This window comes from Microtus pennsylvanicus, chromosome 20 (assembly GCF_037038515.1).
Source record: "Microtus pennsylvanicus isolate mMicPen1 chromosome 20, mMicPen1.hap1, whole genome shotgun sequence".
NCBI lineage: Eukaryota > Metazoa > Chordata > Mammalia > Rodentia > Cricetidae > Microtus > Microtus pennsylvanicus.
Genome location: NC_134598.1, coordinates 5,195,602 through 5,210,203, shown reverse-complemented (window position 1 = coordinate 5,210,203; position 14,602 = coordinate 5,195,602). Strand labels below are relative to the sequence as shown.

General features: G+C 46.1%; 1 protein-coding gene across 1 annotated transcript in view; it reads right to left on the bottom strand.

The window, feature by feature from the left end:
- Ppm1h (protein phosphatase, Mg2+/Mn2+ dependent 1H) overlaps positions 1 to 14,602 on the bottom strand; it is a 253,940-nt gene that overhangs the window by 82,746 nt on the left and 156,592 nt on the right. The window lies entirely within an intron of this gene.

Below are 14,602 nucleotides of genomic sequence, written 5' to 3'. Positions count from 1 at the left end.
TCATACATTCCAAAAAGTCTGCCCAAGACTAGTACTCAGGTACCAGGGAGAGCAGGGACCCCCAAAGCAGATGTTTAAAGCAAGGCTGTAGGACCAATAGGTAGGCAATGCCTTTCCTGGGTCTTTGGTGTTTCTTGTCCCCTGTGCTTAGACCTTTCGCTGTTAAAGGAACCAAAGCCTCACACGAAGTAGGCAACCACTCTATCATGGAGACATACATAATCCCAATTTACCAAAGCGGTTCTTAACAGTCCCTTACTAATGTGTGGCGGAGGTCATTTCATACTATGGTACTGAGGGTTGAACCCAGGGCCTTGTGTGTGCTAGGCAAGCTCTACCTTTGGACCACATCCTCAGACTTTCCGACATGTATCTGAGTGAAGATCCATGAGCCTAACAAGCATCTTGCGGAGCTCTAGAGAATACCTTGCAGACTCTTTCAACCAAGATGCCCTTGGGGAGCCACTCTCTATCTCTGAAACAACCGTCATGAGTGGCTTTATTGACCACGACCCCATCCTTGATCTCTTACCACCTGTGTTCCACTGGCTACCACCATAGGAACCGGTAAAGGAATACAGCTTGGGACAACAAAAATATTGGACTTTTTAATGAATTTATGACCCTGGGAAAAAAATAGGGAAATAGGAAAGGTCAGGGAAGCTAATTCTGGGAACATATCTCTTGCTGCGATATTCCTTATTATTTTCCTTACTACTTAAGATGTGATAAAATAACAATTTCTTCTTAGGAAAAAAACTAGCAATCATTTTAAGTACGATTGTCCCCTCCACCATTCACAACTGACTTGCATTACTGTGCACACTTCTTAATCTTCATTATTGGTGGGAAACAGCTACCATAATGAGCAAGGGATCTGTAGGAGGAAGGTCTGGTGCCATCAGTGTCTCCCCCTTACACGCATCCTGGGAGGAGCCAGCATGACTTCCCAGGGTATGGACTCAGAACCTAAGTCTCAGGAGATCAGGGTCTAGTCCATCTTGTTCTCTCTTATTCTAAACTGACCACGGTGCCTGCCACATAGCAGGCACCTCGTGACTATTTGCTGACTTAAAGAGCAGGCGAAGAAAGTCACAGAAGTTTCCTTGGACAGGGAGAAGACAGAGGACCAGCAGGTAGCTGTGTTCAGTGAAGTATCAGTAGCCTTGACATTGCAGATCAGAGAGTTCTCCAATGGGAAACTCGCCAGCTTCCACTGGCATGTTTTCTTCAGTTTCGTGGCTAGTCTGCCGGTGATGAACCACCTCAGTCCTGCCCCCGCCCCCCGCCAACATCACTATCTCCATTCCTAAATTACCAGCTTCTCTCTGCAGTGTAAAACCATGCTCAAAAGAGTGCTGGAAAACCACACAAAATCAACTCAAAGCCAACCAAACAACATTCTGTCAGTCCGAAGCTGACCTGAGACTGCCCTGTTCTGCTGAACCACAGTTTCTTCATTAACAGCAACTAGACTCAAGGTCTCTACTTCCTCGTTCCCGCTGTTCTCTCAAACAGTGCTAAATTTACTTCTAGACTCCCTGTCCATCCAGCCGCTGACAATACATCTATAGCAATGGTCCCCAACCTGTAGGTCGTGACCCCTTAGGGGGGCACATATCAGGTATCCTGCATATCACATTAAAGTTCCTAACAGTAGCAAAATTATGGTTATGAAGCAGCAACAAAATAATTTTATGGTTGGAGGTCACCACAACATGAGGAGCTGGGTTAGAGGGTCACAACCTTGGGAAGGTTGAGAACCACTGGTCTCCAGCATCTCTACAGGACATGTCACTGTTCTGAAGGCCCTGGTAGCATCTGATCCCAACCTTGGCTCTTATGCCCTCCTCTTTCTAGTTTCTTTTTTTACATCTCTCCTGACTCTACGGATTGTTCTTACCTACCACAGGCAATTTCGTTTCCTTGCTTTTTGCCCTAAGGCTAGGAGAGACTCTTACATCTCCTTATTGCCTGCAATGTGTCTCTATATAAAAGATTTCACATTTGTAACCCTGTCTATTTCCCATGCTAGTCTGTAAGCTCTTACAACAATCATGCCTGACTTAACCACTGTTATAATTCCAGTACTGCACACAGCATCATGCAATTGTAGGCAGAACTGGCTTTATAACTTCAGAGCCCAGTGCAATATAATCACAGCACCCCTCGTTTAAAGATTGGAAACTTGGGGCTGGGCAAATGGCTCCTTCAGTAAAGTTCTTGCCACAAAAGTCTGAGGGTCTGAGTTTGGTCCTCAGCATCCATGTCAAAGAGCCAGTACTGTAGTGTGAATCTGTCATCCCAGAGCTGGAGAGGTAGGGACAGGAAGATCTAAGGGGTCTGACTGGTCAGTCAAACCACTGAGTTCCAGGTTCCGTGAGATACCCGGTCTCAAAAAATAAAATGGAGGGGCTGGAGCGATGGCCCAGCAGTTAAGAGCAATGACTACTCTTCCAGAAGACTCAGGTTTGAGTGAGTCCTAGCACCTACACTGAGGTCCTGAAAGGTCTGTAACTCCAGTCCACAGGATCAGACACCTTCTTTCTGCCTCCTCAGGCACTTCAATAGATAGATGGAGATGTAAGTAAAACATCCATATATGTAAAATAAAAATAAACAAGAAAGATGAAAAGCAATTGAGGATGGAACCAGGCATTGACTTCTGGTTTCAACATGAACACATGTACATATATACATACAAACATGCATGCACACGTAGACACACGCGCACACACATGCACACACACACACACACACACACACACAGAGAGAGAGAGAGAGAGAGAGAGAGAGAGAGAGAGAGAGAGAGAGAGAGAACTGAAAAATTCAAGATCAGGGTATTAAAACAAATGTGGGATTCTTCTGATAGTGGGGTTCCGTGTGACCACCAATGTGGTGGTTAGAAAGAAAATGGCCCCCAAAGGGAGTGGCAGTACTAGGAGGCTGGAATAGGTGTGGTTTTGTTGGAGGAAGTATGTCATCGTGGAGGCTGGCTTTGAAGTCTCATATATGCTCAAGTCATGCCCAGTGCCTCAGACCACTTCCTGTGGCCTTCGAGTCAAGATGTCAAACTCTTAGCTCTCTCCAGCACCATGTCTGCCTGCATGCCACCGTGTCCCACCATGGTGAGAATGGACTGAACCTCTGAACTGTCAGCCACTCAAATTAAATGTTTTCCTTTGTAAGAGTTGCTGTGGTCATGGTGTCTCTTCACAGCAACGGAGACCCTAAGACACCAGTTCTGCCCACTTCTTACCCCTGGGTATAAGTGTATGTTTTTAATTAACAAAGCAAATATGTATGTTTATGGAATATGATAATAAATATCTATAAATAATATGTGGAAATTACAGGTTAACTGGGAGATCTACTAGCTCTAACACCTATTGCTTCTTTCGGATGGGAACAGCACAATTCTCTCTCTCTCTGTCTCTCTCTCTCGATAGGGTCTTTCTATGTAGTCCTCACTGTCTTGGAACTCAGTATGTGGACCAGGCTCCCAGGAACTCACAGGCATCCACTTGCGTCTGCCTCCTCAGCGCTGAGACTAAAGGTGTGCCCCACTATGCCAGGCCTACTCAAAATTATTTTTACTAGTCATTTTGAGAATGCACTGCCCTGAAGCACACGAGAGCAGACTCCCGTCTCGTTTTACCCATATCCCCATCCTCCTCCACCTCCCCCATCCTTCCCAGCCTTTGCCACCACTGTTCTATTTCACACAGAGAGGTGGTGGATGCGCGCGCGTGCGTGCCTGTGTGTGTGTGTGTGTGTGTGTGTGTGTGTGTGTGTGCGCGCACGCCAGTGTGTATATAAGGTCTTGCTGTGTCGCTCAGGAAGATCATAAGCTTCCAACTTATTCTCTTGCCTCGGTCTCTAAAGTGCTGGGGCTGTAGGCGCTCGCCACCACACCTGGTTCAAAAGGCGGTTTTTCATCATGTCACAACCCTCCCCCTTTCCTGGCAATTCCCTTTTCTCCCGCCATCTGGTTCCTGCCTCTATTTCTAGCTCTTACCTCACTCTTTCTGTTCCTCTCTCATCTCCCGATGGCCCACCTACTCCATGCTGAGTCGACTCAGAATGCCTCCTACTGTCCTCCTGAGCTACCTTCAGTGCCCTTTCTCTGTGACCCCCACAGAAGGTCGTCCCATGCCTATCTGTGCCTCAGCCCTTTCCAGTACCAAATGCAGTTTGTTGGTTTCGGCAATGTTTCTAACTACACTAAGGGTATTTTCCAGGCAGAACTCGGTCACTTTCTCTGAGTCTCTAGCGCCCAGGGCCTGGCATGTGACAGATGACAGACACAGCTGTCTGCTGAGGGATAAGTGACTACATAACCAGACAGTGATGTGGACTTGGGTGGACGTATCCACACACAAAGTCCCAACCAGGTTTTTCTTTGGAAGAACGTTACTAATAGTGTAAAGCAGTGACGTGGCTCACCAGGTAAAAAGCTGCTTGCCTCCAACCCTGATGATCCAAACTGGATTCCCGGAACTGACTCTAGAAAATTGTCCTTTGACCTCTCCCTGTGTGCTAGGGCATGCTCCACCTGTGTGCACGTGCACAATACACAAAATAGATAAAAAATATAATAAAAATGTATAAAATCTGTACATCTTCCCAATAGATTTCACGAGAAGATGGCAGGTCTACAAGGAAGTCATCACTGAGAAGAGACTTGAAGGACTAGGGGTGCGGGGGACTGAGGCAGGGCTATCTTTTCATGAGGCAGAAAGTAGAAAGGCCAGCAGTTTTTCCGTATGCAAACATTTGTGAGTTTCAAATACCACATGAGTATCTGCATTCATCCCAGTGTAACTACCGTAAGCCTCGCCTATTACTTCCTTGAGTAGGTAATCACATCCAAATTCCACTCTGCGCGCGCGCGCGCGCGCACACACACACACACACACACACACACACACACACACACACACCTTCACTTCTGTTTGAACTACCTACCACTTTCCGCCTTTATGAGACACCCATAGATTAAAGTGTGTGGCTGCCAACCATCCTGTTCCCGCATTGTGGTGCCCTTCCTATGCAATGCGTGGCTTCCCTTTGATCTCTCTCTCTTTTATCCCGCTGATCCTTGGGATTAATGTGCCAGAGTGCTGGCCTCTGGGGGGCTTAGGACAACACCAGGAGAGGGTTCTCAAAGGGGCCAGAGTGGGCGTGAAGACCAGCAAATCTCATCTTCAAACATTGATAAAGCAGAGGACGCCTGGATTAAAGCGACGTTCTTTCATCACAGCCTCTCCATTTCTGCATCTTCTTCACTATTTAGAGGATGATTTCCTCGAGGAAAAATCAAAACAGAAGAAATGCTGAGGCAGCAAAGAGGGCCAAGGAGAGCTAGGCCTCTTTTGTTCCCTCTAGAGCCTCAGGCCTGAAGCCTTGGCTATTGCTCACATCAGATTTTAAATGATATTCCATTTACCCTTTCCGTTTAGCAGAAATAAGTGAGAAATTTCTGGAGATTTCTATCCCCCCCCCCGTACAGAGGGGGAGTGGGCCTTCAACATGTTCCCCGATGTTAAGGTCAGCCTTTCATTCGGAGACGCAGCTGAATCTGTGTTTTCTCTGCAGTGCAGACGGTGTTGCTTAGGGCATGCCAAATGACCAGAGTTGATATTAAGCTCTTATGAGACAACTGGGTAGTTTTTAAGATATCGTCCCCCCTCCAGCACTAGCCACACGAAAGGATAAAGGTGATTTACTCCACAGGGAATGTCGAGTTTAGAGACCAGGCTCTGAAAAGTTCCTTGTCTTCAATCTTCCAAGGTAATAGTTTGGAATGAAAAACACCCACCTTTTACTACTTTTCTGAGTGAAAATTATTTAGCTAGTCCCTTCAAGGGAAGAAGAAGGGGATCTGGGGCATTTGTTTCAAACAGTCATTTGATTTTATGATTTCCCGTAGGGAGATCACAGTCAGGGCTGTTAAATCTCACGTCAGCGTGACTGTGATGTTTGTCCTCAGAGTGGGACCCACAAAAGCCCCAGAAGACATTCGGTAAGCCAGCAAAAGAAAAGAAAAACAAGACAGAGAAAGCCCTAATGAAAGTAGACCAGGCAACATACAGAACGGACATTTCAAACATCGGCTAAATACATGAAAAGACGGTGCGTTCTCAAGAAGCTGGGGAAAATGCATATTAAAGTCACGGGAGTGCTGGAACACATGCAAAAATCAGTATTATACAGTCATTCTCAAAGGGTGAGAACAACCGTTGTAACCATGGACGGAAATGCAAGAACTACTGAAATGAACAGTCACACATCCAGTGGTTCAGCCAGCTCACCTTGGGATATATAGGCTCCCAAATCCAAAGACTGTGCACAGGATGCAAAGAGAAGAATTCAAGCATTGGTGTTCCTTCTTGTGGCCAAGACTGGAAACAGCTTGAATATTCTGAGAGCAAATGGTGAATGCACTGGTCTGGACAAAGTCATATTTTTTTTTTAAAAAAATGAAGTGTATGTTTTATGACCCAGAGGCAGCTCTGATAAAGTAAGCAAGAAAAGCAAGTTGATGAGTAATCCATGTATACTTGTGTTTTGTGGTAAGAGAAACTATGCTCACATTTCTCCTTACATAGATATACGTATATAGATATATACACACATATATGGAGATATGTAGATATACGTATATCTATATATGGAGAGAGAGAGATAGTCTGATTCCAGGCTAAACCCTCATATGTGGCCCTTCAGGCCCAGCCACAGGCCGCTGGAGAGGCTTGACCTGGAAGGCTTTTCTGCCCAGCCTTGGTGCCCAAGTTGGTGCACAGTGTTTTTTAAGCACTGGTCAAGACCCTCCTCCTGCAACCCCAGACTCTGAGCTTGGTGGAACTGAGATACTTTTTGGAACCAATCCAGTCCTTTGCTGCTCCCAGTCTTCTGCCTTCTACCCGTGACTCCAGTCCCTGCTCAAGAAGTGGCAGGAGCCTTTAGTGCTGAGCTCGTGGCCTCTGAGCTTCCACTCAGCTAGTGGTCAGCATTTGGTGTATCAGATGGCAGACCCTCGATTGGTGCCAGGCTGGGCATCACCCAGCGGAAGACTGTGAGCGGGCTGAGTTACCTGCAGGATTTTATCTAGTGAATAAAGTCTTGATGATGACAGTGGCCTCTAACAGCTTGACACTACATAATTCCATCTGATGAGCTGGGAGAAAGCTATAGAGATGGGCTAGAGCGCTAATTGTCCTTTATGTATTAGACTGTAATAGGGAACATGGTCCTTTTGTAAAATCAAAGAGGATGACGGTCTCTGCTCAGATGCGACGGCATATTGCTGAAGTCCAACTTTATATTCACTCACCTTTCAAAACTACCAGGCCCCAGGACCTGGGTGCTGCAGGCACCAGTCCACAGGTTCTGTCCAGTGGCCCAACTACTCCCCTCACATTACCTGGCATTTAGACATAAATGAGAAAGTATTTCTCAAGAGCTATCAATTGAGAAGCTCAAAGCCAAATTTTGTTATAAAAATATGAATTGGTCAAACCTGGAAATGTCTGACTCTTTTCTATCACTGGGTTTTAGGAGAACTCTCAAGAGTGGGTTCAGAACTGGCAAGAGCTAAAAGAGGGGGGGGAAAGTACAAAAAGAGAGCTTGAAAGACTAACTGATGACGATTTGCTTATGTCTGGCTCTCAGTGGTAGCCAAGAGGGGTTCTCCTGTCTTGACTTCACAGCCTGAGGAGTCTGCCCTGATCTGATTCAAATCCTTCTCTGGGCATCTAAGGGCCCTGGAGCTTGTGTCTATGTGTGATTTATCCAATGGCCACAGAAACATTTATCCAATGTTTCTACAAGGAAACAGAGAAGTTTCCTTGATAACGCAAATAAAGCAAAACACAAGAAAGCATCTTCCTGCCCCCCTGCCCATAGGGACCTCTAGGACTAAGGGTCTGGGAGCGGAGGCTGTGGAAGATATTCTTGCTGGGAGGTCACACACAGCAAATTACATTTTCGCAGCTTAGAGCCTATTCTCTTGCTCCAGGGCAAGCAAACTCGCCACACACAGTTGGCCTGCTATATAGTATCCAGAGATTCAGTGCACTGTGGATAGAAAATATTTGGTGTGTGGGGGAGATATGTCTTTACTATAACATACTTTTTTTTGCCATTATTCATCCCCTAAACAATAGAGCACAGCAACTGTTTAAATACCACTTAGATATTATGAATAGTGTAGGGATTTCAGGTACGCAGAGGATGTGCGCAAGCTTACATGTAAGGGACCTGCACTGCTCAGATTTGGATATATTGTTGTGGGTGACCAGGGCCCAGTGCACTGGTACTGAGGGACGACTCTATACTAGGTGTGTGCCACCCACAGGACAGCAGCCCCTCGCCTCCCGGGGGCCCATCAGGTTTGACCTCGTCTTCACTGGGAAGTTGTGCTGGTCAGTTGTAGACCTCCTAATAAATAATAACAAGAATAAAAGCTTCCGGCTAAAGGAAGCCCAGGAAAGTTGAGAACTCATAGAGGAGACTGGGAGAATCAGGTAGGGCAGATACAGGGGTGTTTTGATGGGCTCTCAGTCGTGCGGAGAAGGCCAGGAGCTGCTGTTGTGCCTGCTGGAGAGTGCATTCCAGAGTGTCACCTCCCAGCCCCCCAAGTTAAAGTCATACACTGTCCCCGCCCCCAGCTAACAATCAAATGATTCTACCAATAAGTGTGGCAAGGAACAGTTATGTACACTGCTTGTCAGCTTCAAGGCAAGGCTTTGTCTGAGTGCATGCGCATGCACACACACACACACACACACACACACACACACGCACACACGCGCATGTGCAGACACGGCCAACTTAGAAGTCATTTCTCTACAGAGCAGGAATGGGAAAGGAGTCAAAAATGGCCTGGCTGTTGGGTTCAAGAAGAAGGCAAAGGTATCTAAGAGTCCAGTTTCCACAGAGCAAGAGGCATTAGAACTCTCCAAGCAGGACAGAGGACAAAGGTCAACTCGGAACCGAAGTTACAATCCAAACCAAATTGCTTTGGTTTGTCATACTTGGCTTCCTCCTCTCTGCTCATGGGGTTGCTGGACATTAAAACCAAATGCCCCAGTCTGAGGTCTGAAGGAATCCTAGTGGGGCAGAATTCCTCTGCCATGGCCTATCATGCAATCTCCAACCCAGCTATGTGTGTACCTGAATGTGTGCCGGTGTAGCTGGAATGGAGGAAAGCTCTACCGGATGAGCCCTCCTGTCCCCGCATCTATCTTCGCGGTTGTAGCTGTGGTGGCACTGGGGATTGAACCCGGGACCTCGTAGATGTCGGGCAAGAGCGTTTACCACTAAGCCGTACTCCAGCACATTTTAATTTTGTCTATGTTTTGAGAGAGGGTCCTGTTAATTTGTCCAGGCTAGCGTTGAATTTACTCTGTAATCCAAGCTCTCATTGAATTTGTGATCCTTCAGCCTTGGCCTGGTGAGTAGCTGGGTTTGCAGGTTCGTACCACCAAGGCCTGGCTGGGTTGTAAATCCTGACAGTTCTCGTAGGAAGTTCCAATGCATTTCGATACCAGAGCATCACACGACAGGCTGGAGACAAAGGCTGACAGTCAGCTCCTCTTCCAGCTCAATGACCTTAGCTATGAGTGACTGGTGGTGATGAGGCTGTGTGCTGGGATGGAAACAGCCTTGGTCTGGAGAGCAGAATATCCTAATCTTGTTCGCTGAAGTGTCTCTCTGAGAGTCTAGGCATCCTTGACTTGAAAGGAAGGGGTGGGGGCTGGGAACTCTTGTGTACTTATCAGTTCTACACTGCAGCTCTCTTGGAAGAAAGCCTGGCACTAGTGGGGTAGAGAGATGCCTATGAGTGCTTTAGTTGCCCCTTCTCAGGAGGTGGTAATCACTGCGATTTAGATTCTAATAAATAAAAGCAAATTCAGAAGCCACCCTTAGTGTCTCGCTTAAATCAAAAGGAACAAGGAATCCATTACTGAGCAGGGCCCAGACACAATTTCACCGCTGTCACAGTCCCCTTGGAAGGCAGAACCACAAACGAAAGGCATCTCTGACTCCGTTAAGAGTATTCACGGGACGCTCTGATTCCATTACACACGTTCCAGCTGAAAGTGATTTGAAACGCAACATTAAACCATACATTCCCAGAATGGAGGAGAAAAGCCAGTACAAGGTGACAAAGAGAAGCCATTTGGAAAAGCCTTTTTGACAGTGTAGATCAATTCCAAGGGATGACGGGGAGGCACCCGTTCTAGCCGGATGCACTAGACCTTGTATCGGTCTGGCAGGAGTGGCTGGCCATCTTGTCAGAAGCATTAGAGATTTGTTGCTGGGAGGAAAAGCAGGGCAGCTGACAGAACCAGCCGGGGTTGCCCCTGCCAGAGGACAGCCAGGCTGCACACGCTAATTAGAGGTTGCCAAAAATAGCAGAAGGAAAAAAAATCATCTCAGTAGCTGAGAGCTGGTTTGGGTGTATTCCTAGTCATTCCATTTGCAGAATGGCCACTAAAGACCTGTGCAGATACAGTGACTCATTTACAAAAATCCTCCCAACATACAGGGTTCTTCAGCAAGCAAGCCCCTAAGAAATGGACAGGGGAGCCTTCTGGAGCAGCATGAATAAGTGCTCAGTCATAGCTGGATAACTAAGTCCATGTTCTTTGCTTTTTTTCCCCTCCCACAAACCACCCAGACTGCGACCATAACCACCCAGAATCATTTCTCAAAGTTACCATTCAGCTCCTCCATGCAAGCATTTGCTGCAGCGGTATCATGCAAATCTAACGCACGGGCGCAATATTTTGCAGAGCGGGCAGAAAGCCTCCTGGCCTTAAAGTTTTCGTGGTGGAATACTAGAAAAAGTCAAAGGTTCCCCTGTATATTAGCTTTGGGCTAGTTGGCTGTGTTTGAATCCATGGAATCTACCTGGTGAAATATATATTTCAGTAGATTTTTTGTGTATTCACATGATTTGAGTCACTACCGCCATTTTTTAATTTCTAGGACATTTTTTATCCCAACCCCAAGACATCATTCTTTGTAGGAATTAGAAACCACTCTTCATTTCCCCTCTCTCTACCAACCACTAATCTACTTTCTGTCTCCATGGATTGATGTATTCGGGACATAGGATATAAATGGGCTTGGATAATATGTGGTGTTTTTAAAAACCTTATTTATTTGTGTATAAGTGCTCTGTATGGATGCCTGCAGGCCAGAAGAGGGCATCTAATCCTATTGTAGATGGTTGTGAGCCACCATGTAGCTGCTGGGAATGGAACTCAGGACCTCTGGAAGAGTAGTAGGTGGTCTTAACCACTGAGCCATCTCTCCGGCCCAAATATGTGGCTTTTATTAACAGTTATATTCACCAAATGTATGTTTTCAAGGTGCATTCGTATTACAGCATGTATCCCAGCTTTATTCCTTCTCATGGCTGTGCACAGCTATCATAAGACTATGCCTAATTTTGCTAAACCATTTATTATTTGGTGGACATTTGGGTCCTTCTCTTGTTCCTCCTTTTCTTGTTGCCTCTGTGAATGGTGGAACCGTGAACACATGTACTGAAGTTTCTTTATGAATATGTTACCAGTTCTCATGGCCCTCTCTACCTGTGGTTACAAATAGCTCACCGTGAATGTGTCAAGGTAGGTGTGACATGCGGAGCCGGAAGCAATATCCTAGTGATACCCGGCATTAGTCGCACCGTTGTTAGATTTGTGTCCGTCTCTGGCCTCTTTACTTTTAAAAGGCCGTGCAATGGAACCAACGGGGCAGAGCCCCAAAAGGAGGAATAAAAAGCTCAAGGGGTGGAAAATAGATATTCCCAGGGACGTTAAAGCAATTGTGTCAATTTTGTCCCCTGGTAAGTAAAGAAGTGGCGATTGGCTAGCATTCTCCCTCACATGTTTGAAATGGTTTTGTTCAGAGAGAACTGTGGGTGACCAGTTAGTTCTTCATGCTCAGAGGGAGACAAACAAGTGGAAATGTTATTTAAATCACTCCAGGAAGACAGAGCGGTGGGAAAAAAGAGCTGAGTTTCTTGGTCTTCATATTACACATCCGACAGAAGTCATGGCTGTCTATCCCTGAAATTCTTCAGGTCAAGAACTCTGTCTACTATATTCATTTGACAAGAATTTTGGGGTTGGGACTGTCATTCACTCTTATTTTTGTATGATACTATAAACCAGGTACTGGCCACTTGAAGGCAAAGCTGGATGGGTAAACATTTAGATCTAGCCTGTAGCTGTCGGGGAATGGGGCATTCTCTTTACCACCGGAAGCCCCCACTGCAGACAAAGCACATGCTCGACCCAGCAGGAAGAGCATTGCCCGCAGCCAGGTCACACTGCCAGCCAGCTCTGCAGGGCCTCCCTCTGGTTCTGCTTACTGACAGTCACCCCAGACTTAGCAGAGCCTCAAGGAAATCATCTCTCATCCGCTGACATGACCCATTCAGCTGGGTTTTGGAGATGGCTGGGGTTGGAGTTGAAAGCAATCAGAGACTCGAGTCTAAAGACAACTTCAAACTATGAAGCATGCTGGGAAAGCAGGTTAGATACTCTGAGACTCCACTTCTCCAACTCCCCTCCCCTCTCTTGAAAAAGGACAACACCTCTCTCTTTGAATTAAATAAATAGATATGGAAAGGCAAAACAAAACTTCCGATATTGCTTTTCAGTGATGCCGAATAAATCATTGAAGGAAACTCATTTGTACAAGTCAGAACAATCAATTACTTGGAATTTTATTCATCTGCATACAATGTTAACTGCCCATAGCTGGGGTCTTAACGAACTATATGAAAGAAGAACAAACCCCATTTTGTGGTCTTCCTCAGAAATCTAATGAGAACATAGTATGATGATCTCCGCTCTTATTTCCATCCGTGTGTTGAGATTACCTCACAAGCTCAAAGACAGGAGATCCAGAGGGGATAAGGGGACATTTCTGCTTTCCTCATTCAATAGCTCTAAAAATCCACACCAATATTAATAATACTGTCAGTGTCTTCAGTATTTTTCCCAAGCATATCTGCAATTTTAAATTCTATTTTAACTAACAGATATAAAATGTTACCATACCAAACTCCTTTTTCCTGCTACCCACACAACACAATTTACTCAAAGTTCTTGAGTAAAGAACCTTATTTCCTAACAAGAAATAAGACAGGTGGCTGTCTGGAAAACAAAGCCCTAAGAGATCACATATGTAACTTTTTTTTCAGTGTGGGAAGTGAAGAAGAAAAGGCCCCAGGACATGTTAATTCTTAGCTGGAAGTTGATACCATGCTCCACAGGGGCAAGGAAGGCTGGCCAGGCCGGAGAGGGACATGTGTTACTCAGGGCACAAGGCTGAAGCCAGGTGGAAGGGCTAGAGAGCGCACAGTTGGAGAGGTGGAGCCCGTTCCCAGGAATGAGGTCAAGGCTAGAAAAAGATTTGGCAATAATCATGTCTACACAGTAGATAAAACTATGGACTTGACCAGGTAGGCTTGGTGCCACACACCTTTGATCCCAGCACTTGGGAGGCAGAGGCAGATGGATCTCAGTCAGTTTGAAGCCAGGCTGGTCTACATAGTGAGTTCCATGATGCCAGGATTACACAGATAGACAGTTTCAAAAAGAAACAAAATCAAAAATAAAACAATAACAATAACAACAACAACAACAAATTCTGGGCTTGAAACACATGCCTCCTCCCACGTGTGGGTCAGAGTCAGGGCTCCATGCCCTTGGTTGAGCCACAGCTTACACACTGAGTTTCGCTGCCTGGACCCTTATCTCCTACTCCTGAAGCCTCATGGGATGAGAGATCAAGATTATTCTCTTCTGGGAAAAGGCTCTGCCAGGCTGCTCTCTGACTGAATTGTCTTTTCCGAGATGCGGAAGTAGAAACAATGGGAGTTGAGACTGCGGACGGGGCTGCCCAGGAGAGGCCACGCTGCCCTTCCTCTTTCTTCTTTCTCCTTCACCCTGACTATTCTCTTAGGGGTTTTCAGGTCAGAGGGCTTAGGTACGCATGTGCCTGCTATCTGTTGCCACCGGTGCTGATGCAAAGCTTGAGGGTTTTCTTGTCCTGTGTCATTTCATGTGTGGGTCTCTTATTTCTCTGGGACAATTCTATCACCAGGATGAGGAGAAAGGAGGCAAATGGGCAATTCTAGTCCTATACCCTGGATGTGATTTTAATTTAGACAAAAGGTACTGGGAGGTCCCAGTCTGCCTCAGTCTGACACGCCCCTGGATTGGGGTTTAAGGACTGAATTTATTATCTATAACGTATGTTCCTCTACCTTACCCCGTCCATGTATTTCCCTGTTCTATTCTTGGTTTTGACAGGCAAGACCCAGAATACTTTTGAAAATTACATGTTTCTAGGTCTCAACTTCACAGGGCTTTATTCCTTCCTTGACCTCCCAGAAGCCAGGCTGAGTTTCCACTCCTCTCTGCAGAATGTTGTTGCCCCAGTGCTTTCCTAGTGAAGGCTCCACACACAGGAGACTCTTTGACATTTACACGTGAAGAAATATGTTCCAGGCAATATATCTTCCCCATGTGCAATCGCTCAGAACGCTAACGTGGGGTTGTCTGAAGACCGC